Source organism: Polyergus mexicanus, unplaced genomic scaffold (assembly GCF_030449975.1).
Source record: "Polyergus mexicanus isolate NDT 795.1 unplaced genomic scaffold, iyPolMexi1.0 SCAF_17, whole genome shotgun sequence".
NCBI classification, from domain to species: domain Eukaryota; kingdom Metazoa; phylum Arthropoda; class Insecta; order Hymenoptera; family Formicidae; genus Polyergus; species Polyergus mexicanus.
Window position 1 is genome coordinate 3,070,617 of NW_027223337.1, and position 27,241 is coordinate 3,097,857.

The following is a 27,241-nucleotide window of genomic DNA, read 5'->3' on the forward strand; positions in this document are numbered from 1 at the left end:
GCGGATTGGCGGTCCTCCGACCAACGAGGACATCGCGGCCTTCCTTTCTGGTTCGCAGGAGGGGAGGTTACGCGAGGGAGGGGAGCGCTCCCTGTGGTCGACGGCTCGGAATGCTGCGCGGAGGCAGTCTGAGAGGTTGTCCCTTCGGTGGGAATGGTGTGAGGCGACCGAGGGGCTCATTGTCGGGTGCCGACGTCCCGGAGGCGACGCGGTAAAGGTGCCACCTGGAGCCCGTAACCAGGTGGTCACTCGTCTGCGCTCAGCGGTGGCGGCATTTTACGCGGGTACGCTGTTGCGTAAACCCGATCAGGGGAAGGTGTTCGAGGTGTCGTCGCGGGCGGGTGTGAGCAATCACTATGTCCGCGGCGGCAGCTTCACTCGCTTCGCCGACTGGCGTTTTATACACCGCGCCAAATTGGACGTCCTCCCGCTCAACGGTGCACGCCGTTGGGGGGAGGCGGACAGAAGGTGTCGGCGTTGCGGGGCAGCAGCCGAGACCCTTCCCCACGTTTTAGGGCACTGCGGGGTGCATTCCGCCGCCATCCAGCTGAGACATGACACCGTCTTGCACCGCCTCTGGAAGGCTTGCCGTATGCCTGGGGAGAAGCGGGTAAACCGGCGGGTGGAGGGCATGGAGGGCGAACTTGGGGAGCTACGGCCCGATCTTGTGGTCTGGCACGAGCGCTCCAAGTGTGTCGTCATCTGTGACGTGACGATCCCCTTTGAAAACCGCTGGGTGTCCTTCGATGAGGCTAGGGCGAGGAAAGTCGCCAAATACTCGCCCTTGGCTGAGGAGCTCCAGCGGCGGGGATATCGCGTCGTAGTGACGGCCTTCGTCGTCGGTGCCCTTGGCTCGTGGGACCCGAGGAATGAGGCGGTACTGAGGGTGCTGAGGATTGGCAACGCCTACGCCTCGATGATGCGCCGCCTCATGGTCTCGGACACCATTCGCTGGTCTAGGGACATCTACGTGGAGCACGTGTCTGGCGTGCGCCAGTACGCCGCTCCCTCCCGCCCCTCGGCTGAGGGGGTGCTCGCGACACCCCCCCGCGCGATTCGCCGGCGTTGGCCCACCAATGCGTAGGTGCGGCACTTCCAACGTCCTCGTCTTATTTATTATTTTGCGTTCCGAGCATGTGTGTCGCGTAATTTATTAAGTGCGTTGTCTTGCCCACTTATATTTATTTATTTGCTCGCGGCGGCGAGGGGGCAGGGTCCTTGCCCTGCTCCATTATTATTTAACCCTGTTGTATTTTTTTTTTTTTTATATTTTATTGCATGTTGTGTGGGCCTGTCTGTTTCGAGTGTGAATGCCGCGTACCTAATATTGTTTTTTTAGTCGAGTATGAATGAATCGCGTCTTACATAGTTATTTTTAATTATAATTTTGCCGCGTGCGCGCCCCCGGGTCCTTTTTATCTTTGACCTCTTATCTGTGATTGGCCCGGGGGCGAAATGCTGTGATGTTGATATACATTGCCCCGGTCAGTCAGCCGGGGCAATATATTTATCACCGATTTTATTCCGTCGACCTGGGGGAGGCTAGTGCCCCCCCCAGCGTACTTAGCTATAGTGCCCACTGGCGGGAGGGGCTATTGTCTCCCGCCCATATTTTAAGTTATTTGCGCGCGGCTAATTGCCGCTTTTAATTGTATTCGCACCCCGGGGGGGTGCTGTCCCCCCGGGGAACATTTATTGAAAATAAACGGCAATTTATCTGTTCTTATCAGCTTAATATCTGATACAATCCCCATAGGGGATTCAGAATATTAAACTGATTTTTGGAACCTGGCGGGTGACCGGAGCTTGCTCCGACTCTGCCGCGGGTCGGCCTGGCATTGCAGTACCGTCAGGAACGGCCTAATAATCTGGTAAAGCACAACCCCATCAGGTTATTAGGTATCAACCCCGTGGCAGATAACCTGCTTGCACCAGGTTTCCGGAAATCAGCGCGGTAGACTGGATCCTCGGGGTGCCCACGCGCACCTAACCTCTCCTTCGCGCGTGGGCTTCTAGCCTTATTAGACTTAGCTCAGAGAAGAGTATTATTTATTGTATATTTTAATCCGCGAGTGTGTGTCCGCGATTTTCGTTCTGCCGGGAAGCGAGTTGTGATTTCGTGTTCGCGTGCGAAAAAGTGAAGTGCCGCGACGCGTGTGCTCCGCGAGTTTTTGGTTAGGGCTCCCTCGACCTGGGGCTCTGCGCCGAGAGTGACGTGCGGCAGTGCGGTGAGTGTGCGGTGCGCGGGTGTGGTGCGTGCGTGTGGTGCATCGCGGTGCGGCGGTGCATCGTTGCACCTGTTGTTGTAGCGGCGGGGCGCCGCATCGCGATCCGCCGCCGCGGGGTGCCTGCATAGGTTATCCCGCCACGTGCCGCCTCCGCGTTCCGCGCGCGGGGTTCCGTGCTTGCCGCGCGTCTTTATTTTATTATTTGTTTATTTATTTATTTATTTATTATTATTATGGCGCAGAGCCCGCTCGAAGTCGTCCTGTCGTACCCCCTGGCGGAGCGGGTGTGTTGTCCGCGATGCTGGGGGAGTACTGACAGAAATGTCAGGTCGAGGGGCGATTTCTGCGACACGCAGCATTTATCACGACACATTAGAAAATTCCACCCGGGGGACACTATAGCATACGTGTGTTCTATATGTAACTTTAGGGGGACAGGCGCGGTCCCGTACAGACGCGTCAAAGAACATTTCGAGAAAGAACACGTCCCCCGGACGGAAGCTGCGTGTCGCACAGTACGCGGAGCACAAAGAACGTTAACTAATTCTGGTGGTGTTTCAGGTGTGCGGACCCGGGCCTCTGCAGCGGCCCCATCTGCGTCGGCGTCGGCTGGAGCATCGTCGCGAGGCCTCGCTTCCTCGCGGCCACCCACGTTGCACTCCGCGGCCACGACGTCCACCACACGATTAACACCACCTGCAACAGCAACAACAACAGCATCCCGAACATCTGGAGCAGCAGGAGAGTCCCCCTCATACGCGGCTGTCACCGCAGCGGGGCCAGCGACACGCACATCATCTTCGTCGCTGGCCACAATAACAACACGTGGGGCGGCCATCTTGACATCCCAGGCCGCCATGACAGCCGCCATATTGGGTGCCGCCACTAGGAGGACGTCGGCCGCCGCAACTAAAGGTAAGGCGCATCCACAGTCTTATGGCGGATCCACAGGGCAAGATGGCGCGGCCAATAGGAGATGCCCGTCGGGACAAGCGGCCAGAGAGGCGCGCAAAAGCCCCCGCAGACCATCCAGCGGGGGCAAAACAGCAACGAGGAGTGCCGCAGGGGCCCCGCCGTCAACCACCAGCCAGGCGGGGCCCCAATTTAATAGGAATTTGCGGCGTTCCACGAGCGCGCCTCTCGTGAAGAGCGGCGCATCCAGACCGGCACGCGCGCCCCCCAGGAGGTCCCCTGCCGCCGAATCTCCATCCTTCGGCGGCATGGGGGGCGCATGGAGGAGGACGCCCGAGAGGACCCCCCCCACGACATCCTGTGGGGGTCCTACGACTAGAAGCAGATCTCGGGCGTCAAGCGTGCCGGCCGAGAAGTGCGCGCCACGGACGGGCCCCCTGGCCCGACCATCGGCCAGGGGCGTACCGCGGGGGCCCCCTTCTTCAGGGAGGAACACCAGAGGGGCCCAGCCGGCGATGACATCCCCAGCCGGCACCGCGGTACGAAATCTTAGTGCCGCGCTGACGCTGCAGGCATCCGGGGGGGCGAGGGGTGGGGCGAGGACGCCCACCCCGCAACGAGGGACCCCGCCCCCCCGAATGACCCCCACCACGCCGCCTTCCATCTGCGGCGTGTGCGCGGGGGTCATTACACCTCCAGCTTTGCCTGCGGCGTCCGGATCCGCCACGTTGACCACCCAGACGGTGACCACATCAACGTGCGGGTCCCCCGTGATGGCCACGGGGTACACCGCGGGGAGGGTCACCCCATCGAGACCCTCCCCCCTCCCGACCATCTTGGAGGGGTCACCGTTGGAGGTGGTCGGCGGGATGCGCCTTCCTTCAACACCCTCAACACCAGGGCAGGAGGAGCGGCGGCATCAAGGAGCGGCGCCCCCCTCATCACCATCAGAGGACGAGGGGGACTCAGGTGGGCCGTGGAGGAGGCACGTGGGGCGAAGAGCGAGGAGGAGGTGGAGCGGCGACTCCAGCGGGAGCGATGGTCCGACGCCGGTGGGGCTGAGGCGGACGCCCGGTCATCCGCCACAAACGCCGGCGAATACAACAACGTCGCATAACACGCGACCTTGCTCGGTCGTGCTCCAGCGGACAATGGTCCGCACTGTTCGAGGGGTTGCTGCGGGCATCCCACAGCCGGGGACAAGCGTGGAGAGGGCACCGGGAGAGCGTGCTGAAGACAGCATCGCGGGACATCCGAGTGCCCAAGTAAGTGTCCCTGGGGTGATGGGCCGTCGGCGGGGCGTTCCCGTAGCCGGCGGCTCCGGAGCGGGCGGTGAGGCACCGCCGGTCTCTAGGAGCGGGGGCGGGGGGCACCACCGAAACCCGCGACGTGCTAACCCCCCGCCCGGCTTGCCGTCCGGTGGCCAACCGGCCCCTGCGGCTGTCGCAAGACAGCACAGGCGGCAACGTGTGGCTGCTCGTGACGCGCTGGTCGGGCGGGTGGAGGCCGTCGCCTCGATTGCGGACCTGGAGGAGGTGGCGGCTGCTGTCGCCACCTTCTTCGGGGAGGATGCAGCGAGAGCGGTTGGCGGGGGTGCACCCGGCGCCCGCGACCGTCCGGATCGGTCGCGTGAGGCGCGGGCGCGTCGGGGTGAGGGGGGAGTGCCGGCGAGAGACGGCGTCAGGAGGGGGCCGGCACCGGCCGGTCCCCAGCAGCAGGGAGAAGGACGCGGGGGCTGGGTGCGCGAAGCTACGCGCATTCAGGCTTTGTACAGGGCGAACCGTCGCAAGGCGGTCCGAGAAGTGCTGCAGGGGCCCGCTGAATCGTGCCAAGTGCCGAGACAGCGGGTTCAGGCGTACTTCGAAGGGCTGTACCGCGGCGGCGAACTCCTGGACAATCTGGGCGCGGAGGTGGAGCGCGCTGACCCCTTGGCCGATGAGGGGGAGTCCGCGCTCCTGGATCCCTTCACGGAGTTGGAGGTGGACCGTCGGCTCCGGCGCATGACCAACTCTGCGCCGGGTCCCGACGGTATCACTTACCGTGACCTTCGTGGAGCGGATCCGGGAGTGCGGCTCCTCACCGCATTATTTAATGCGTGTTATCGGCTCGAGGCAGTCCCAGCGTCCTGGAAGACCTCCAACACCGTATTGGTGTATAAGAAAGGCGACCGGGATATGTTGGAAAACTGGCGCCCTCTCGCGCTGGGGGACACTGCCCCCAAACTTTTCGCGGCGCTCGTTGCCGATCGTCTGACCGACTGGGCGGTCACCAACAACAAGCTTAGTCCGGCACAGAAGGGATTCCTGCGGGACGAGGGGTGCTTTGAGCACAACTTTGTCCTGCAGGAGATCCTGACTGATGCGCGGAGGACTAGGCGGCAGGCGGTCGTCGCGTGGCTGGACCTTTCCAACGCGTTTGGTTCGGTCCCGCACGCGGTGATCCGCCGAGCTCTCGTTCGCTCCGGGGTGCCGGGGGGCATCGTTCGTACATGGCAGTCCATGTATGAGGGATGCACCACGCGGGTGCGCGCGGCCGACGGGTTCACCGACCCCATCCCTGTTCGTTCGGGGGTTCGGCAAGGTTGTCCGCTGAGCCCCATAGTATTTGACCTCGCTATCGACTCGGTACTGCGTGCAATTACCGATGTCGATGCGGGGTTCGATCTATTGGGCTCGCGCTTTAGCGTTTTAGCGTATGCGGACGACATTGCACTCGTTGCCGATACGCCCGAGGGAATGCAGCGGCTTCTGGCTGCTGCAGAGGACGGAGCATCGTCGGTGGGGTTGCGGTTCAACCCTGCTAAATGTGCCACCCTGCACATCGGTGCAGGAGCAGGCAGCAGGGTCCTACCGACGACCTTCGAAATCCAGGGAGAGCCCGTCCATCCCCTTGAGTCCGGTGAGCCGTATCACCATCTCGGTATCCCGACGGGTTGCTCGGTCGACCAAACGCCATTCGCCACAATTGGGGGCCTCCTTGAGGATCTTCGCGCGGTTGACCGATCCCTCCTTGCTCCGTGGCAGAAACTGGAGGTAGTGGCAACTAACATCCTGCCGCGTATGGACTTTCTGCTGCGGGGGGCCACAGTGGAGAAGCGTCCCCTGAAGGCGGCGGACCTAGAGATCCGCCGTAAAGCCAAGGCCTGGCTCAACCTCCCGCAGAGAGCCAGCGCGGAAGTGGTCTACCTCCCCCCGAAACGAGGGGGTTGTGGGCTACTTCCGCTAGCTGACCTCGCGGACGTCCTGTCCGTCGCGCACGTCTTCCGTATGCTTACGGCTGGCGACGCGACGGTCAGGACGCTCGCGTGGGCGTCTCTGCGGGGAGTTGTGGCCAGGCGGATTGGCGGTCCTCCGAACAACGAGGACATCGCGGCCTTCCTCTCCGGTTCGCAGGAGGGGAGGTTGCGCGAGGGGGGGGAGCGCTCCCTGTGGTCGACGGCTCGGAATGCCGCGCGGAGGCAGTCCGAGAGGTTGTCCCTTCGGTGGGAATGGTGTGAGGCGACCGAGGAGCTCATTGTCGGGTGCCGACGTCCCGGAGGCGACGCGGTAAAGGTGCCACCTGGAGCCCGTAACCAGGTGGTCACTCGTCTGCGCTCAGCGGTGGCGGCATTTTACGCGGGTACGCTGTTGCGTAAACCCGATCAGGGGAAGGTGTTTGAGGTGTCGTCGCGGGCGGGCGTGAGCAATCACTATGTCCGCGGCGGCAGCTTCACTCGCTTCGCCGACTGGCGCTTTATCCACCGTGCCAAGTTGGATGTCCTCCCTCTCAACGGTGCACGCCGTTGGGGGGAGGCAGACCGAAGGTGTCGGCGTTGCGGGGCAGCAGCCGAGACCCTTCCCCATGTCTTAGGGCACTGCGGGGTGCATTCCGCTGCCATCCAGCTGAGACATGACACCGTCTTGCACCGCCTCTGGAAGGCTTGCCGTATGCCTGGGGAGAAGCGGGTAAACCGGCGGGTTGAGGGCATGGAGGGCGAACTTGGGGAGCTACGGCCCGATCTTGTGGTCTGGCACGAGCGCTCCAAGTGTGTCGTCATCTGCGACGTGACGATCCCCTTCGAAAACCGCTGGGTGTCTTTCGATGAGGCTAGGGCGAGGAAAGTCGCCAAATACTCGCCCTTGGCTGAGGAGCTCCAGCGGCGGGGATATCGCGTCGTAGTGACGGCCTTCGTCGTCGGTGCCCTTGGCTCGTGGGATCCGAGGAATGAGGCGGTGTTGAGAGTGCTTAGGATTGGCAACGCCTACGCCTCGATGATGCGCCGCCTCATGGTCTCGGATACCATTCGCTGGTCTAGGGACATTTACGTGGAGCACGTGTCTGGCGTGCGCCAGTACGCCGCTCCCTCCCGCCCCTCGGCTGAGGGGGTGCTCGCGACACCCCCCCGCGCGATTCGCCGGCGTTGGCCCACCAATGCGTAGGTGCGGCACTTCCAACGTCCTCGTCTTTATTTATTTATTGTATCTGCGTTCCGAGTGTACATGCCGCGTAATTTATTAAGTGCGTTGTCTTGCCCACTTATATCTATTTATTGGCTCGCAGCGGCGAGGGGGCAGGGTCTCACCCTGCTCTATTTATTTATTTATTTTTTTTAACCCTGTTTTGTTTTTATATATTTTATTGCATGTTGTGTGGGCCTGTCTGTTCCGTGTGTGAATGTCGCGATCCAATATTGTATTTTAGTCGAGTATGTGTGTGCCGCGTCTTTACATATTTAATTTTATTTATTTTTTTGCCGCGTGCGCGCCCCCGGGTCCTTTTATCTCCGACCTCTTATCTGTGATTGGCCCGGGGGCGAATGCTGTGATATTGATATACATTGCCCCGGTCAGTCAGCCGGGGCAATCTATTTATCACTGTTTTATTCCGTCGACCTGGGGGAGACTAGTGCTCCCCCAGCGTGTTAGTTTTAGTGCCCACTGGCGGGAGGGGCTATTGTCTCCCGCCCATATTTTTAAGGATATAGCGCGCGGCTAATTGCCGATTCTTATTGTATTCGCACCCCGGGGGGGTGCTGTCCCCCCGGGGAACATTAACTGAAAATAAACGGCAATTTATCTGTTCTTATCAGCTTAATATCTGATACAATCCCCATAGGGGATTCAGAATATTAAACTGATTTTTGGAACCTGGCGGGTGACCGGAGCTTGCTCCGACTCTGCCGCGGGTCGGCCTGGCATTGCAGTATCGTCAGGAACGGCCTAATAATCTGGTAAAGCACAACCCCATCAGGTTATTAGGTATCAATCCCGTGGCAGATAACCTGCTTGCACCAGGTTTCCGAAAATCGGCGCGGTACGCTGGATCCCTGGGGTGCCCACGTGCACCTAACCTCTCTCTCGCGCGTGGGCATTATATCCATTAGTTGGCCAGACTTAGCTCAGAGAAGTATTTATTTATTGTTTATTTATATCCGCGAGTGAGTGTCCGCGATTTTTCGTTCACCGGGAAGCGACTTGTGATTTTGTGTCTTCCGCGCGAAAAGTGAAGTGCCGCGACGCGTGTGCTCCGCGAGTTTTTGGTTAGGGCTCCCTCGACCTGGGGCTCTGCGCCGAGAGTGACGTGCGGCAGTGCGGTGAGTGTGCGGTGCGCGGGTGTGGTGCGTGCGTGTGGTGCATCGCGGTGCGGCGGTGCATCGTTGCACCTGTTGTTGTAGCGGCGGGGCGCCGCATCGCGATCCGCCGCCGCGGGGTGCCTGCATAGGTTATCCCGCCACGTGCCGCCTCCGCGTTCCGCGCGCGGGGTTCCGTGCTTGCCGCGCGTCTTTATTTTATTATTTGTTTATTTATTTATTTATTTATTATTATTATGGCGCAGAGCCCGCTCGAAGTCGTCCTGTCGTACCCCCTGGCGGAGCGGGTGTGTTGTCCGCGATGCTGGGGGAGTACTGACAGAAATGTCAGGTCGAGGGGCGATTTCTGCGACACGCAGCATTTATCACGACACATTAGAAAATTCCACCCGGGGGACACTATAGCATACGTGTGTTCTATATGTAACTTTAGGGGGACAGGCGCGGTCCCGTACAGACGCGTCAAAGAACATTTCGAGAAAGAACACGTCCCCCGGACGGAAGCTGCGTGTCGCACAGTACGCGGAGCACAAAGAACGTTAACTAATTCTGGTGGTGTTTCAGGTGTGCGGACCCGGGCCTCTGCAGCGGCCCCATCTGCGTCGGCGTCGGCTGGAGCATCGTCGCGAGGCCTCGCTTCCTCGCGGCCACCCACGTTGCACTCCGCGGCCACGACGTCCACCACACGATTAACACCACCTGCAACAGCAACAACAACAGCATCCCGAACATCTGGAGCAGCAGGAGAGTCCCCCTCATACGCGGCTGTCACCGCAGCGGGGCCAGCGACACGCACATCATCTTCGTCGCTGGCCACAATAACAACACGTGGGGCGGCCATCTTGACATCCCAGGCCGCCATGACAGCCGCCATATTGGGTGCCGCCACTAGGAGGACGTCGGCCGCCGCAACTAAAGGTAAGGCGCATCCACAGTCTTATGGCGGATCCACAGGGCAAGATGGCGCGGCCAATAGGAGATGCCCGTCGGGACAAGCGGCCAGAGAGGCGCGCAAAAGCCCCCGCAGACCATCCAGCGGGGGCAAAACAGCAACGAGGAGTGCCGCAGGGGCCCCGCCGTCAACCACCAGCCAGGCGGGGCCCCAATTTAATAGGAATTTGCGGCGTTCCACGAGCGCGCCTCTCGTGAAGAGCGGCGCATCCAGACCGGCACGCGCGCCCCCCAGGAGGTCCCCTGCCGCCGAATCTCCATCCTTCGGCGGCATGGGGGGCGCATGGAGGAGGACGCCCGAGAGGACCCCCCCCACGACATCCTGTGGGGGTCCTACGACTAGAAGCAGATCTCGGGCGTCAAGCGTGCCGGCCGAGAAGTGCGCGCCACGGACGGGCCCCCTGGCCCGACCATCGGCCAGGGGCGTACCGCGGGGGCCCCCTTCTTCAGGGAGGAACACCAGAGGGGCCCAGCCGGCGATGACATCCCCAGCCGGCACCGCGGTACGAAATCTTAGTGCCGCGCTGACGCTGCAGGCATCCGGGGGGGCGAGGGGTGGGGCGAGGACGCCCACCCCGCAACGAGGGACCCCGCCCCCCCGAATGACCCCCACCACGCCGCCTTCCATCTGCGGCGTGTGCGCGGGGGTCATTACACCTCCAGCTTTGCCTGCGGCGTCCGGATCCGCCACGTTGACCACCCAGACGGTGACCACATCAACGTGCGGGTCCCCCGTGATGGCCACGGGGTACACCGCGGGGAGGGTCACCCCATCGAGACCCTCCCCCCTCCCGACCATCTTGGAGGGGTCACCGTTGGAGGTGGTCGGCGGGATGCGCCTTCCTTCAACACCCTCAACACCAGGGCAGGAGGAGCGGCGGCATCAAGGAGCGGCGCCCCCCTCATCACCATCAGAGGACGAGGGGGACTCAGGTGGGCCGTGGAGGAGGCACGTGGGGCGAAGAGCGAGGAGGAGGTGGAGCGGCGACTCCAGCGGGAGCGATGGTCCGACGCCGGTGGGGCTGAGGCGGACGCCCGGTCATCCGCCACAAACGCCGGCGAATACAACAACGTCGCATAACACGCGACCTTGCTCGGTCGTGCTCCAGCGGACAATGGTCCGCACTGTTCGAGGGGTTGCTGCGGGCATCCCACAGCCGGGGACAAGCGTGGAGAGGGCACCGGGAGAGCGTGCTGAAGACAGCATCGCGGGACATCCGAGTGCCCAAGTAAGTGTCCCTGGGGTGATGGGCCGTCGGCGGGGCGTTCCCGTAGCCGGCGGCTCCGGAGCGGGCGGTGAGGCACCGCCGGTCTCTAGGAGCGGGGGCGGGGGGCACCACCGAAACCCGCGACGTGCTAACCCCCCGCCCGGCTTGCCGTCCGGTGGCCAACCGGCCCCTGCGGCTGTCGCAAGACAGCACAGGCGGCAACGTGTGGCTGCTCGTGACGCGCTGGTCGGGCGGGTGGAGGCCGTCGCCTCGATTGCGGACCTGGAGGAGGTGGCGGCTGCTGTCGCCACCTTCTTCGGGGAGGATGCAGCGAGAGCGGTTGGCGGGGGTGCACCCGGCGCCCGCGACCGTCCGGATCGGTCGCGTGAGGCGCGGGCGCGTCGGGGTGAGGGGGGAGTGCCGGCGAGAGACGGCGTCAGGAGGGGGCCGGCACCGGCCGGTCCCCAGCAGCAGGGAGAAGGACGCGGGGGCTGGGTGCGCGAAGCTACGCGCATTCAGGCTTTGTACAGGGCGAACCGTCGCAAGGCGGTCCGAGAAGTGCTGCAGGGGCCCGCTGAATCGTGCCAAGTGCCGAGACAGCGGGTTCAGGCGTACTTCGAAGGGCTGTACCGCGGCGGCGAACTCCTGGACAATCTGGGCGCGGAGGTGGAGCGCGCTGACCCCTTGGCCGATGAGGGGGAGTCCGCGCTCCTGGATCCCTTCACGGAGTTGGAGGTGGACCGTCGGCTCCGGCGCATGACCAACTCTGCGCCGGGTCCCGACGGTATCACTTACCGTGACCTTCGTGGAGCGGATCCGGGAGTGCGGCTCCTCACCGCATTATTTAATGCGTGTTATCGGCTCGAGGCAGTCCCAGCGTCCTGGAAGACCTCCAACACCGTATTGGTGTATAAGAAAGGCGACCGGGATATGTTGGAAAACTGGCGCCCTCTCGCGCTGGGGGACACTGCCCCCAAACTTTTCGCGGCGCTCGTTGCCGATCGTCTGACCGACTGGGCGGTCACCAACAACAAGCTTAGTCCGGCACAGAAGGGATTCCTGCGGGACGAGGGGTGCTTTGAGCACAACTTTGTCCTGCAGGAGATCCTGACTGATGCGCGGAGGACTAGGCGGCAGGCGGTCGTCGCGTGGCTGGACCTTTCCAACGCGTTTGGTTCGGTCCCGCACGCGGTGATCCGCCGAGCTCTCGTTCGCTCCGGGGTGCCGGGGGGCATCGTTCGTACATGGCAGTCCATGTATGAGGGATGCACCACGCGGGTGCGCGCGGCCGACGGGTTCACCGACCCCATCCCTGTTCGTTCGGGGGTTCGGCAAGGTTGTCCGCTGAGCCCCATAGTATTTGACCTCGCTATCGACTCGGTACTGCGTGCAATTACCGATGTCGATGCGGGGTTCGATCTATTGGGCTCGCGCTTTAGCGTTTTAGCGTATGCGGACGACATTGCACTCGTTGCCGATACGCCCGAGGGAATGCAGCGGCTTCTGGCTGCTGCAGAGGACGGAGCATCGTCGGTGGGGTTGCGGTTCAACCCTGCTAAATGTGCCACCCTGCACATCGGTGCAGGAGCAGGCAGCAGGGTCCTACCGACGACCTTCGAAATCCAGGGAGAGCCCGTCCATCCCCTTGAGTCCGGTGAGCCGTATCACCATCTCGGTATCCCGACGGGTTGCTCGGTCGACCAAACGCCATTCGCCACAATTGGGGGCCTCCTTGAGGATCTTCGCGCGGTTGACCGATCCCTCCTTGCTCCGTGGCAGAAACTGGAGGTAGTGGCAACTAACATCCTGCCGCGTATGGACTTTCTGCTGCGGGGGGCCACAGTGGAGAAGCGTCCCCTGAAGGCGGCGGACCTAGAGATCCGCCGTAAAGCCAAGGCCTGGCTCAACCTCCCGCAGAGAGCCAGCGCGGAAGTGGTCTACCTCCCCCCGAAACGAGGGGGTTGTGGGCTACTTCCGCTAGCTGACCTCGCGGACGTCCTGTCCGTCGCGCACGTCTTCCGTATGCTTACGGCTGGCGACGCGACGGTCAGGACGCTCGCGTGGGCGTCTCTGCGGGGAGTTGTGGCCAGGCGGATTGGCGGTCCTCCGAACAACGAGGACATCGCGGCCTTCCTCTCCGGTTCGCAGGAGGGGAGGTTGCGCGAGGGGGGGGAGCGCTCCCTGTGGTCGACGGCTCGGAATGCCGCGCGGAGGCAGTCCGAGAGGTTGTCCCTTCGGTGGGAATGGTGTGAGGCGACCGAGGAGCTCATTGTCGGGTGCCGACGTCCCGGAGGCGACGCGGTAAAGGTGCCACCTGGAGCCCGTAACCAGGTGGTCACTCGTCTGCGCTCAGCGGTGGCGGCATTTTACGCGGGTACGCTGTTGCGTAAACCCGATCAGGGGAAGGTGTTTGAGGTGTCGTCGCGGGCGGGCGTGAGCAATCACTATGTCCGCGGCGGCAGCTTCACTCGCTTCGCCGACTGGCGCTTTATCCACCGTGCCAAGTTGGATGTCCTCCCTCTCAACGGTGCACGCCGTTGGGGGGAGGCAGACCGAAGGTGTCGGCGTTGCGGGGCAGCAGCCGAGACCCTTCCCCATGTCTTAGGGCACTGCGGGGTGCATTCCGCTGCCATCCAGCTGAGACATGACACCGTCTTGCACCGCCTCTGGAAGGCTTGCCGTATGCCTGGGGAGAAGCGGGTAAACCGGCGGGTTGAGGGCATGGAGGGCGAACTTGGGGAGCTACGGCCCGATCTTGTGGTCTGGCACGAGCGCTCCAAGTGTGTCGTCATCTGCGACGTGACGATCCCCTTCGAAAACCGCTGGGTGTCTTTCGATGAGGCTAGGGCGAGGAAAGTCGCCAAATACTCGCCCTTGGCTGAGGAGCTCCAGCGGCGGGGATATCGCGTCGTAGTGACGGCCTTCGTCGTCGGTGCCCTTGGCTCGTGGGATCCGAGGAATGAGGCGGTGTTGAGAGTGCTTAGGATTGGCAACGCCTACGCCTCGATGATGCGCCGCCTCATGGTCTCGGATACCATTCGCTGGTCTAGGGACATTTACGTGGAGCACGTGTCTGGCGTGCGCCAGTACGCCGCTCCCTCCCGCCCCTCGGCTGAGGGGGTGCTCGCGACACCCCCCCGCGCGATTCGCCGGCGTTGGCCCACCAATGCGTAGGTGCGGCACTTCCAACGTCCTCGTCTTTATTTATTTATTGTATCTGCGTTCCGAGTGTACATGCCGCGTAATTTATTAAGTGCGTTGTCTTGCCCACTTATATCTATTTATTGGCTCGCAGCGGCGAGGGGGCAGGGTCTCACCCTGCTCTATTTATTTATTTATTTTTTTTAACCCTGTTTTGTTTTTATATATTTTATTGCATGTTGTGTGGGCCTGTCTGTTCCGTGTGTGAATGTCGCGATCCAATATTGTATTTTAGTCGAGTATGTGTGTGCCGCGTCTTTACATATTTAATTTTATTTATTTTTTTGCCGCGTGCGCGCCCCCGGGTCCTTTTATCTCCGACCTCTTATCTGTGATTGGCCCGGGGGCGAATGCTGTGATATTGATATACATTGCCCCGGTCAGTCAGCCGGGGCAATCTATTTATCACTGTTTTATTCCGTCGACCTGGGGGAGACTAGTGCTCCCCCAGCGTGTTAGTTTTAGTGCCCACTGGCGGGAGGGGCTATTGTCTCCCGCCCATATTTTTAAGGATATAGCGCGCGGCTAATTGCCGATTCTTATTGTATTCGCACCCCGGGGGGGTGCTGTCCCCCCGGGGAACATTAACTGAAAATAAACGGCAATTTATCTGTTCTTATCAGCTTAATATCTGATACAATCCCCATAGGGGATTCAGAATATTAAACTGATTTTTGGAACCTGGCGGGTGACCGGAGCTTGCTCCGACTCTGCCGCGGGTCGGCCTGGCATTGCAGTACCGTCAGGAACGGCCTAATAATCTGGTAAAGCACAACCCCATCAGGTTATTAGGTATCAACCCCGTGGCAGATAACCTGCTTGCACCAGGTTTCCGGAAATCAGCGCGGTAGACTGGATCCTCGGGGTGCCCACGCGCACCTAACCTCTCCTTCGCGCGTGGGCTTCTAGCCTTATTAGACTTAGCTCAGAGAAGAGTATTATTTATTGTATATTTTAATCCGCGAGTGTGTGTCCGCGATTTTCGTTCTGCCGGGAAGCGAGTTGTGATTTCGTGTTCGCGTGCGAAAAAGTGAAGTGCCGCGACGCGTGTGCTCCGCGAGTTTTGTTGGTTAGGGCTCCCTCGACCTGGGGCTCTGCGCCGAGAGTGACGTGCGGCAGTGCGGTGGGTGTGCGGTGCGCGGGTGTGGTGCGTGCGTGTGGTGCATCGCGGTGCGGCGGTGCATCGTTGCACCTGTTGTTGTGACGGCGGGGCGCCGCATCGCGATCCGCCGCCGCGGGGTGCCTGCATACACACGTGTGTAGGTTATCCCGCCACGTGCCGCCTCCGCGTCCCGCGCGCGGGGTTCCGTGCTTGCCGCGCGTCTAGATTTTATTTATTGTTTATTTATTTATTTATTCATATTTGTTATGGCGCAGAGCCCGCTCGAGGTGGTGCTGACATACCCCCTGGCGGAGCGGGTATGTTGCCCGCGATGCTGGGGCAGCACCGACCGAAACGTCAGGTCGAGGGGCGATTTCTGCGACACGCAGCATTTATCTAGACATATTCGTAAATTCCACCCGGGGGACACTATCGCATACGTGTGCTCAATTTGTAATTATAGGGGGACAGGCGCGGTCCCGTACAGACGCGTCAAAGAACATTTTGAGAAGGAGCACGTCCCCCGGACGGAAGCTGCGTGTCGCACAGTACGCGGAGCACAGAGAACTATTTCTAATGTTGGTGGGCTTTCAGGTGTGCGGACCCGGGCCTCTGCATCGGCCCCATCTGCATCGGCGTCGGCTGGAGCATCGTCGCGAGGCCTCACTTCCTCGCGGCCACCCACGTCGCACTCCGCGGCCACGACATCCACATCGACACCACCTGCAACAACTACATCATCCACGAGAGCATCCCGACCATCCGGAGCAGCAGGAGAGTCCCCCTCCTACGCGGCTGTCACCGCAGCGGGGCCAGCGACACGAAGATCATCCCCGTCGCTGGCCACAACAACAACACGCGGGGCGGCCATCTTAACATCACAGGCCGCCATGACAGCCGCCATATTGGGTGCCGCCACTAGGAGGACGTCGGCCGCCGCAACTAAAGGTAAGGCGCATCCACAGTCTTATGGCGGATCCACAGGGCAAGATGGCGCGGCCAATAGGAGATGCCCGTCGGGACAAGCGGCCAGAGAGGCGCGCAAAAGCCCCCGCAGACCATCCAGCGGGGGCAAAACAGCAACGAGGAGTGCTGCAGGGGCCCCGCCATCATCCACCAGCCAGGCGGGGCCCTCATTTAATAGGAATATGCGGCGTTCCACGAGCGCGCCTCTCGTGAAGAGCGGCGCATCCAGACCGGCACGCGCGCCCCCCAGGAGGTCCCCTGCCGCCGAATCTCCATCCTTCGGCGGCATGGGGGGCGCATGGAGGAGGACGCCCGAGAGGACCCCCCCGACGACATCCTGTGGGGGTCCAACCACAAGGAGCAGATCTCGGGCGTCCAGCGTGCCGGTCGAGAAGTGCGCGCCACGGACGGGCCCCCTGGCCCGACCATCGGCCAGGGGCGTACCGCGGGGGCCCCCTTCTTCAGGGAGGAACACCAGGGGGGCCCAGCCGGTGATGACATCCCCAGCCGGCACCGCGGTACGCAATCTCAGTGCCGCGCTGACGCTGCAGGCATCCGGGGGGGCGAGGGGTGGGGCGAGGACGCCCACCCCGCAACGAGGGACCCCGCCCCCCCGAATGACCCCCACCACGCCGCCTTCCATCTGCGGCGTGTGCGCGGGGGTCATTACACCACCATTTGTGCCTGCGGCGTCCGGATCCGCCACGCTGACCACCCAGACGGTGACCACGTCAACTTGCGGGTCCCCCGTGATGGCCACGGGGTACACCGCGGGGAGGGTCACCCCATCGAGACCCTCCCCCCTCCCTACCATCCTGGAGGGGTCACCGCTGGAGGTGGTCGGCGGGATGCGCCTTCCCTCAACCCCCTCAACACCAGGGCAGGAGGAGCGGCGGCATCAAGGAGCGGCGCCCCCCTCATCACCATCAGAGGACGAGGGGGACTCAGGTGGGCCGTGGAGGAGGCACGTGGGGCGAGGAGCGAGGAGGAGGTGGAGCGGCGACTCCAGCGGGAGCGATGGTCCGACGCCGGTGGGGCTGGGGCGGACGCCCGGTCATCCGCCACAAACGCCGGCGAATACAACAACGTCGCATAACACGCGACCTTGCTCGGTCGTGCTCCAGCGGACAATGGTCCGCACTGTTCGAGGGGTTGCTGCGGGCATCCCACAGCCGGGGACAAGCGTGGAGAGGGCACCGGGAGAGCGTGCTGAAGACAGCATCGCGGGACATCCGAGTGCCCAAGTAAGTGTCCCTGGGGTGATGGGCCGTCGGCGGGGCGTTCCCGTAGCCGGCGGCTCCGGAGCGGGCGGTGAGGCACCGCCGGTCTCTAGGAGCGGGGGCGGGGGGCACCACCGAAACCCGCGACGTGCTAACCCCCCGCCCGGCTTGCCGTCCGGTGGCCAACCGGCCCCTGCGGCTGTCGCAAGACAGCACAGGCGGCAACGTGTGGCTGCTCGTGACGCGCTGGTCGGGCGGGTGGAGGCCGTCGCCTCGATTGCGGACCTGGAGGAGGTGGCGGCTGCTGTCGCCACCTTCTTCGGGGAGGATGCAGCGAGAGCGGTTGGCGGGGGTGCACCCGGCGCCCGCGACCGTCCGGATCGGTCGCGTGAGGCGCGGGCGCGTCGGGGTGAGGGGGGAGTGCCGGCGAGAGACGACGTCAGGAGGGGGCCGGCACCGGCCGGTCCCCAGCAGCAGGGAGAAGGACGCGGGGGCTGGGTGCGCGAAGCTACGCGCATTCAGGCTTTGTACAGGGCGAACCGTCGCAAGGCGGTCCGAGAAGTGCTGCAGGGGCCCGCTGAATCGTGCCAAGTGCCGAGACAGCGGGTTCAGGCGTACTTCGAAGGGCTGTACCGCGGCGGCGAACTCCTGGACAATCTGGGCGCGGAGGTGGAGCGCGCTGACCCCTTGGCCGATGAGGGGGAGTCCGCGCTCCTGGATCCCTTCACGGAGTTGGAGGTGGACCGTCGGCTCCGGCGCATGACCAACTCTGCGCCGGGTCCCGACGGTATCACTTACCGTGACCTTCGTGGAGCGGATCCGGGAGTGCGGCTCCTCACCGCATTATTTAATGCGTGTTATCGGCTCGAGGCAGTCCCAGCGTCCTGGAAGACCTCCAACACCGTATTGGTGTATAAGAAAGGCGACCGGGATATGTTGGAAAACTGGCGCCCTCTCGCGCTGGGGGACACTGCCCCCAAACTTTTCGCGGCGCTCGTTGCCGATCGTCTGACCGACTGGGCGGTCACCAACAACAAGCTTAGTCCGGCACAGAAGGGATTCCTGCGGGACGAGGGGTGCTTTGAGCACAACTTTGTCCTGCAGGAGATCCTGACTGATGCGCGGAGGACTAGGCGGCAGGCGGTCGTCGCGTGGCTGGACCTTTCCAACGCGTTTGGTTCGGTCCCGCACGCGGTGATCCGCCGAGCTCTCGTTCGCTCCGGGGTGCCGGGGGGCATCGTTCGTACATGGCAGTCCATGTATGAGGGATGCACCACGCGGGTGCGCGCGGCCGGCGGGTTCACCGACCCCATCCCTGTTCGCTCGGGGGTTCGGCAAGGTTGTCCGCTGAGCCCGATAGTATTTGACCTCGCTATCGACTCGGTACTGCGTGCAATTACCGACGTCGATGCGGGGTTCGATCTATTGGGCTCGCGCTTTAGCGTTTTAGCGTATGCGGACGACATTGCACTCGTTGCCGATACGCCCGAGGGAATGCAGCGGCTCCTGGCTGCTGCAGAGGACGGAGCATCGTCGGTGGGGTTGCGGTTCAACCCTGCTAAATGTGCCACCCTGCACATCGGTGCAGGAGCAGGCGGCAGGGTCCTACCGACGACCTTCGAAATCCAGGGAGAGCCCGTCCATCCCCTTGCGTCCGGTGAGCCGTATCACCATCTCGGTATCCCGACGGGTTGCTCGGTCGACCAAACGCCATTCGCGACTATCGGGGGCCTCCTTGAGGATCTTCGCGCGGTTGACCGATCCCTCCTTGCCCCGTGGCAGAAACTGGAGGTCGTGGCAACGAACATCCTGCCACGGATGGACTTTCTGCTGCGGGGGGCCACAGTGGAGAAGCGTCCCCTGAAGGCGGCGGACTTGGAGATCCGCCGCAAAGCCAAGGCCTGGCTCAACCTCCCGCAGAGAGCCAGCGCGGAAGTGGTCTACCTCCCCCCGAAACGCGGGGGTTGTGGGCTACTTCCGCTAGCTGACCTCGCGGACGTCCTGTCCGTCGCGCACGTCTTCCGTATGCTTACGGCTGGCGACGCGACGGTCAGGACGCTCGCGTGGGCGTCTCTGCGGGGAGTTGTGGCCAGGCGGATTGGCGGTCCTCCGACCAGCGAGGACATCGCGGCCTTCCTCTCCGGTTCGCAGGAGGGGAGGTTGCGCGAGGGAGGGGAGCGCTCCCTGTGGTCGTCGGCTCGGAATGCTGCGCGGAGGCAGTCTGAGAGGTTGTCCCTTCGGTGGGAATGGTGTGAGGCGACCGAGGGGCTCATTGTCGGGTGCCGACGTCCCGGAGGCGACGCGGTAAAGGTGCCACCTGGTGCTCGCAACCAGGTGGTTACTCGTCTGCGCTCAGCGGTGGCGGCTTTCTATTCGGGTACGCTGTTGCGTAAGCCGGACCAGGGGAAGGTGTTCGAGGTGTCGTCGCGGGCGGGCGTGAGTAATCACTATGTCCGCGGCGGCAGCTTCACTCGCTTCGCCGACTGGCGCTTTATCCATCGCGCCAAATTGGATGTCCTCCCTCTCAACGGTGCACGCCGTTGGGGGGAGGCAGACCGAAGGTGTCGGCGTTGCGGGGCAGCAGCCGAGACCCTTCCCCATGTTTTAGGTCATTGTGGGGTACACTCCGCCGCCATTCAGCTGAGGCACGACGCCGTATTGCACCGCCTCTGGAAGGCTTGCCGTATGCCTGGGGAGAAGCGGGTAAACCGGCGGGTTGAGGGCATGGAGGGCGAACTTGGGGAGCTACGGCCCGATCTTGTGGTCTGGCACGAGCGCTCCAAGTGTGTCGTCATCTGCGACGTGACGATCCCCTTCGAGAACCGCTGGGTGTCCTTCGATGAGGCTAGGGCGAGGAAAGTCGCCAAATACTCGCCCTTGGCTGAGGAGCTCCAGCGGCGGGGATATCGCGTCGTAGTGACGGCCTTCGTCGTCGGTGCCCTTGGCTCGTGGGATCCGAGGAATGAGGCGGTACTGAGGGTGCTGAGGATTGGCAACGCCTACGCCTCGATGATGCGCCGCCTCATGGTCTCGGATACCATTCGCTGGTCTAGGGACATTTACGTGGAGCACGTGTCTGGCGTGCGCCAGTACGCCGCTCCCTCCCGCCCCTCGGCTGAGGGGGTGCTCGCGACACCCCCCCGCGCGATTCGCCGGCGTTGGCCCACCAATGCGTAGGTGCGGCACTTCATGCGTCTTCGTCCTATTTATTTATTGTTTTTTGCGTCTCGGGTGTACATGTCGCGTAATTTATTAAGTGCGTTGTCTTGCCCACTTTTATTTATTTATCTACTCGCAGCGGCGAGGGAGCAGGGTTTTGCCCTGCTCTAATTTTATTTTAACCCGTTTTTATATTTTTATATATTTTATTGCATGTTGTGTGGGCCTGTCTGTTCCGAGTATGAATGCCGCGTATCTAATATTGTATTTTAGCCGAGAATGTGTGTGTCGCGTTTTACATTTAATTTTATTTATTATTCTTTTGCCGCGTGCGCGCCCCCGGGTCCTTTTATCTCCGACCTCTTATCTGTGATTGGCCCGGGGGCGGTTGCTGTGATTTAGATATACATTGCCCCGGTCAGTCAGCCGGGGCAATCTATTTATCACCTTTTTATATCGTCGACCTGGGGGAGGCTAGTGCTCCCCCAGCGCGTTAGTTTTAGTGCCCACTGGCGGGAGGGGCTATTGTCTCCCGCCCATATTTTAAGTATATTGCGCGCGGCTAATTGCCGACTTTTTATTGTATTCGCACCCCGGGGGGGTGCTGTCCCCCCGGGGAACATTAATTCAAAATAAACGGCAATTTATCTGTTCTTATCAGCTTAATATCTGATACAATCCCCATAGGGGATTCAGAATATTAAACTGATTTTTGGAACCTGGCGGGTGACCGGAGCTTGCTCCGACTCTGCCGCGGGTCGGCCTGGCATTGCAGTACCGTCAGGAACGGCCTAATAATCTGGTAAAGCACAACCCCATTAGGTTATTAGGTATCAACCCCGTGGCAGATAACCTGCTTGCACCAGGTTTCCGGAAATCAGCGCGGTAGACTGGATCCTCGGGGTGCCCACGCGCACCTAACCTCTCCTTCGCGCGTGGGCTTCTAGCCTTATTAGACTTAGCTCAGAGAAGAGTATTATTTATTGTATATTTTAATCCGCGAGTGTGTGTCCGCGATTTTCGTTCTGCCGGGAAGCGAGTTGTGATTTCGTGTTCGCGTGCGAAAAAGTGAAGTGCCGCGACGCGTGTGCTCCGCGAGTTTTGTTGGTTAGGGCTCCCTCGACCTGGGGCTCTGCGCCGAGAGTGACGTGCGGCAGTGCGGTGAGTGTGCGGTGCGCGGGTGTGGTGCGTGCGTGTGGTGCATCGCGGTGCGGCGGTGCATCGTTGCACCTGTTGTTGTGACGGCGGGGCGCCGCATCGCGATCCGCCGCCGCGGGGTGCCTGCATACACACGTGTGTAGGTTATCCCGCCACGTGCCGCCTCCGCGTCCCGCGCGCGGGGTTCCGCGCTTGCCGCGCGTCGTAATTTTATTTATTGTTTATATTTATTTATTCATTTATTATTGGTATGGCGCAGAGCCCGCTCGAGGTGGTGCTGACGTACCCCTTGGCGGAGCGGGTATGTTGCCCGCGATGCTGGGGCAGCACCGACCGAAACGTCAGGTCGAGGGGCGACTTTTGCGACACGCAGCATTTATCGCGTCACATTCGTAAATTTCATCCGGGGGACACAATAGCGTATGTGTGCTCCATATGCGACTATAGGGGGACAGGCGCGGTCCCCTACCGACGCGTTAAAGAACATTTTGAGAAGGAGCACGTCCCCCGGACAGAAGCTGCGTGTCGCACAGTACGCGGAGCACAAAGAACTCTGAATAATATTGGTGGTGTTTCAGGTGTGCGGACCCGGGCCTCTGCATCGGCCCCATCTGCATCGGCGTCGGCTGGAGCATCGTCGCGAAGCCTCACTTCCTCGCGGCCACCCACGTCGCACTCCGCGGCCACGACGTCAACAGCACACGCACCACCTGCAACAACAACATCCACAGGAGCTCGAACATCATCCGGAGCAGCAGGAGAGTCCCCCTCCTACGCGGCTGTCACCGCAGCGGGGCCAGCGACACGCACATCATCTTCGTCGCTGGCCACAACAACTACACGTGGGGCGGCCATTTTGACATCCCAGGCCGCCATGACAGCCGCCATATTGGGTGCCGCCACTAGGAGGACGTCGGCCGCCGCAACTAAAGGTAAGGCGCATCCACAGGATAATGGCGGATCCACAGCCCAAGATGGCGCGGCCAATAGGAGATGCCCGTCCGGACAAGCGGCAAGAGAGGCGCGCAAAAGCCCCCGCAGACCATCCAGCGGGGGCAAATCATCTACAGGGAGTGCCGCAGGGGCCCCGCCGTCAACCACCAGCCAGGCGGGGCCCCCATTTAATAGGAATTTGCGGCGTTCCACGAGCGCGCCTCTCGTGAAGAGCGGCGCATCCAGGCCGGCACGCGCGCCCCCCAGGAGGTCCCCTGCCGCCGAATCACCATCCTTCGGCGGCATGGGGGGCGCATGGAGGAGGACGCCCGAGAGGACCCCCCCGACGACATCCTGTGGGGGTCCAACCACAAGGAGCAGATCTCGGGCGTCCAGCGTGCCGGTCGAGAAGTGCGCGCCACGGACGGGCCCCCTGGCCCGACCATCGGCCAGGGGCGTACCGCGGGGGCCCCCTTCTTCAGGGAGGAACACCAGGGGGGCCCAGCCGGTGATGACATCCCCAGCCGGCACCGCGGTACGCAATCTCAGTGCCGCGCTGACGCTGCAGGCATCCGGGGGGGCGAGGGGTGGGGCGAGGACGCCCACCCCGCAACGAGGGACCCCGCCCCCCCGAATGACCCCCACCACGCCGCCTTCCATCTGCGGCGTGTGCGCGGGGGTCATTACACCACCATTTGTGCCTGCGGCGTCCGGATCCGCCACGCTGACCACCCAGACGGTGACCACGTCAACTTGCGGGTCCCCCGTGATGGCCACGGGGTACACCGCGGGGAGGGTCACCCCATCGAGACCCTCCCCCCTCCCTACCATCCTGGAGGGGTCACCGCTGGAGGTGGTCGGCGGGATGCGCCTTCCCTCAACCCCCTCAACACCAGGGCAGGAGGAGCGGCGGCATCAAGGAGCGGCGCCCCCCTCATCACCATCGGAGGACGAGGGGGACTCAGGTGGGCCGTGGAGGAGGCACGTGGGGCGAAGAGCGAGGAGGAGGTGGAGCGGCGACTCCAGCGGGAGCGATGGTCCGACGCCGGTGGGGCTGAGGCGGACGCCCGGTCATCCGCCACAAACGCCGGCGAATACAACAACGTCGCATAACACGCGACCTTGCTCGGTCGTGCTCCAGCGGACAATGGTCCGCACTGTTCGAGGGGTTGCTGCGGGCATCCCACAGCCGGGGACAAGCGTGGAGAGGGCACCGGGAGAGCGTGCTGAAGACAGCATCGCGGGACATCCGAGTGCCCAAGTAAGTGTCCCTGGGGTGATGGGCCGTCGGCGGGGCGTCCCCGTAGCCGGCGGCTCCGGAGCGGGCGGTGAGGCACCGCCGGTCTCTAGGAGCGGGGGCGGGGGGCACCACCGAAACCCGCGACGTGCTAACCCCCCGCCTGGCTTGCCGTCCGGTGGCCAACCGGCCCCTGCGGCTGTCGCAAGACAGCACAGGCGGCAACGTGTGGCTGCTCGTGACGCGCTGGTCGGGCGGGTGGAGGCCGTCGCCTCGATTGCGGACCTGGAGGAGGTGGCGGCTGCTGTCGCCACCTTCTTCGGGGAGGATGCAGCGAGAGCGGTTGGCGGGGGTGCACCCGGCGCCCGCGACCGTCCGGATCGGTCGCGTGAGGCGCGGGCGCGTCGGGGTGAGGGGGGAGTGCCGGCGAGAGACGGCGTCAGGAGGGGGCCGGCACCGGCCGGTCCCCAGCAGCAGGGAGAGGGACGCGGGGGCTGGGTGCGCGAAGCTACGCGCATTCAGGCTTTGTACAGGGCGAACCGTCGCAAGGCGGTCCGAGAAGTGCTGCAGGGGCCCGCTGAATCGTGCCAAGTGCCGAGACAGCGGGTTCAGGCGTACTTCGAAGGGCTGTACCGCGGCGGCGAACTCCTGGACAATCTGGGCGCGGAGGTGGAGCGCGCTGACCCCTTGGCCGATGAGGGGGAGTCCGCGCTCCTGGATCCCTTCACGGAGTTGGAGGTGGACCGTCGGCTCCGGCGCATGACCAACTCTGCGCCGGGTCCCGACGGTATCACTTACCGTGACCTTCGTGGAGCGGATCCGGGAGTGCGGCTCCTCACCGCATTATTTAATGCGTGTTATCGGCTCGAGGCAGTCCCAGCGTCCTGGAAGACCTCCAACACCGTATTGGTGTATAAGAAAGGCGACCGGGATATGTTGGAAAACTGGCGCCCTCTCGCGCTGGGGGACACTGCCCCCAAACTTTTCGCGGCGCTCGTTGCCGATCGTCTGACCGACTGGGCGGTCAGCAACAACAAGCTAAGTCCGGCTCAGAAGGGATTCCTGCGGGACGAGGGGTGCTTTGAGCACAACTTTGTCCTGCAGGAGATCCTGACTGATGCGCGGAGGACTAGGCGGCAGGCGGTCGTCGCGTGGCTGGACCTTTCCAACGCGTTTGGTTCGGTCCCGCACGCGGTGATCCGCCGCGCTCTCGTTCGCTCCGGGGTGCCGGGGGGCATCGTTCGTACATGGCAATCCATGTATGAGGGATGCACCACGCGGGTGCGCGCGGCCGACGGGTTCACCGGCCCCATCCCTGTTCGTTCGGGGGTTCGGCAAGGTTGTCCGCTGAGCCCCATAGTATTTGACCTCGCTATCGACTCGGTACTGCGTGCAATTACCGATGTCGATGCGGGGTTCGATCTATTGGGCTCGCGCTTTAGCGTTTTGGCGTATGCGGACGACATTGCACTCGTTGCCGATACGCCCGAGGGAATGCAGCGGCTTCTGGCTGCTGCAGAGGACGGAGCATCGTCGGTGGGGTTGCGGTTCAACCCTGCTAAATGTGCCACCCTGCACATCGGTGCAGGAGCAGGCAGCAGGGTCCTACCGACGACCTTCGAAATCCAGGGAGAGCCCGTCCATCCCCTTGCGTCCGGTGAGCCGTATCACCATCTCGGTATCCCGACGGGTTGCTCGGTCGACCAAACGCCATTCGCCACGATCGGGGGCCTCCTTGAGGATCTTCGCGCGGTTGACCGATCCCTCCTTGCTCCGTGGCAGAAACTGGAGGTAGTGGCTACTAACATCTTGCCGCGTATGGACTTTCTGCTGCGGGGGGCCACAGTGGAGAAGCGTCCCCTGAAGGCGGCGGACTTAGAGATCCGCCGCAAAGCCAAGGCCTGGCTTAACCTCCCGCAGAGAGCCAGCGCGGAGGTGGTCTACCTCCCCCCGAAACGTGGGGGTTGTGGGCTACTTCCGCTAGCTGACCTCGCGGACGTCCTGTCCGTCGCGCACGTCTTCCGTATGCTTACGGCTGGCGACGCGACGGTCAGGACGCTCGCGTGGGCGTCTCTGCGGGGAGTTGTGGCCAGGCGGATTGGCGGTCCTCCGACCAACGAGGACGTCGCGGCCTTCCTTTCTGGTTCGCAGGAGGGGAGGTTACGCGAGGGAGGGGAGCGCTCCCTGTGGTCGACGGCTCGGAATGCCGCGCGGAGGCAGTCTGAGAGGTTGTCCCTTCGGTGGGAATGGTGTGAGGCGACCGAGGAGCTCATTGTCGGGTGCCGACGTCCCGGAGGCGACGCGGTAAAGGTGCCACCTGGAGCCCGTAACCAGGTGGTCACTCGTCTGCGCTCAGCGGTGGCGGCATTCTACGCGGGTACGCTGTTGCGTAAACCCGATCAGGGGAAGGTGTTCGAGGTGTCGTCGCGGGCGGGTGTGAGCAATCACTATGTCCGCGGCGGCAGCTTCACTCGCTTCGCCGACTGGCGTTTTATACACCGCGCCAAATTGGACGTCCTCCCGCTCAACGGTGCACGCCGTTGGGGGGAGGCGGACAGAAGGTGTCGGCGTTGCGGGGCAGCAGCCGAGACCCTTCCCCACGTTTTAGGGCACTGCGGGGTGCATTCCGCCGCCATCCAGCTGAGACATGACACCGTCTTGCACCGCCTCTGGAAGGCTTGCCGTATGCCTGGGGAGAAGCGGGTAAACCGGCGGGTGGAGGGCATGGAGGGCGAACTTGGGGAGCTACGGCCCGATCTTGTGGTCTGGCACGAGCGCTCCAAGTGTGTCGTCATCTGCGACGTGACGATCCCCTTTGAAAACCGCTGGGTGTCCTTCGATGAGGCTAGGGCGAGGAAAGTCGCCAAATACTCGCCCTTGGCTGAGGAGCTCCAGCGGCGGGGATATCGCGTCGTGGTGACGGCCTTCGTCGTCGGTGCCCTTGGCTCGTGGGATCCGAGGAATGAGGCGGTACTGAGGGTGCTGAGGATTGGCAACGCCTACGCCTCGATGATGCGCCGCCTCATGGTCTCGGATACCATTCGCTGGTCTAGGGACATCTACGTGGAGCATGTGTCTGGCGTGCGCCAGTATGCCGCTCCCTCCCGCCCCTCGGCTGAGGGGGTGCTCGCGACACCCCCCCGCGCGATTCGCCGGCGTTGGCCCACCAATGCGTAGGTGCGGCACTTCCAACGTCCTCGTTGTTGTTCATTTGTTCTGCGTTCCGAGTGTGTGTGTCGCGTAATTTATTAAGTGCGTTGTCTTGCCCACTTGTTTCTATTTATTTGCTCGCAGCGGCGAGGGAGCAGGGTTTTGCCCTGCTCTAATTTTATTATTATACCCTGTTCTGTTTTTATATTTTATTGCATGTTGTGTGGGCCTGTCTGTTCCGAGTATG

General features: G+C 62.5%; 4 pseudogenes; all 4 read left to right on the forward strand.

Annotated features, from left to right (window-relative positions):
• The first annotated feature begins 1,688 nt into the window (after positions 1-1,688).
• LOC138940916 (U2 spliceosomal RNA) lies at positions 1,689-1,869 on the forward strand (annotated as a pseudogene).
• A 6,300-nt stretch (positions 1,870-8,169) lies between these two features.
• Positions 8,170-8,347, forward strand: LOC138940913 (U2 spliceosomal RNA; annotated as a pseudogene).
• A 6,306-nt stretch (positions 8,348-14,653) lies between these two features.
• On the forward strand, positions 14,654-14,831 carry LOC138940959 (U2 spliceosomal RNA; annotated as a pseudogene).
• A 6,306-nt stretch (positions 14,832-21,137) lies between these two features.
• On the forward strand, positions 21,138-21,316 carry LOC138940953 (U2 spliceosomal RNA; annotated as a pseudogene).
• The last annotated feature ends 5,925 nt before the right edge of the window (positions 21,317-27,241 follow it).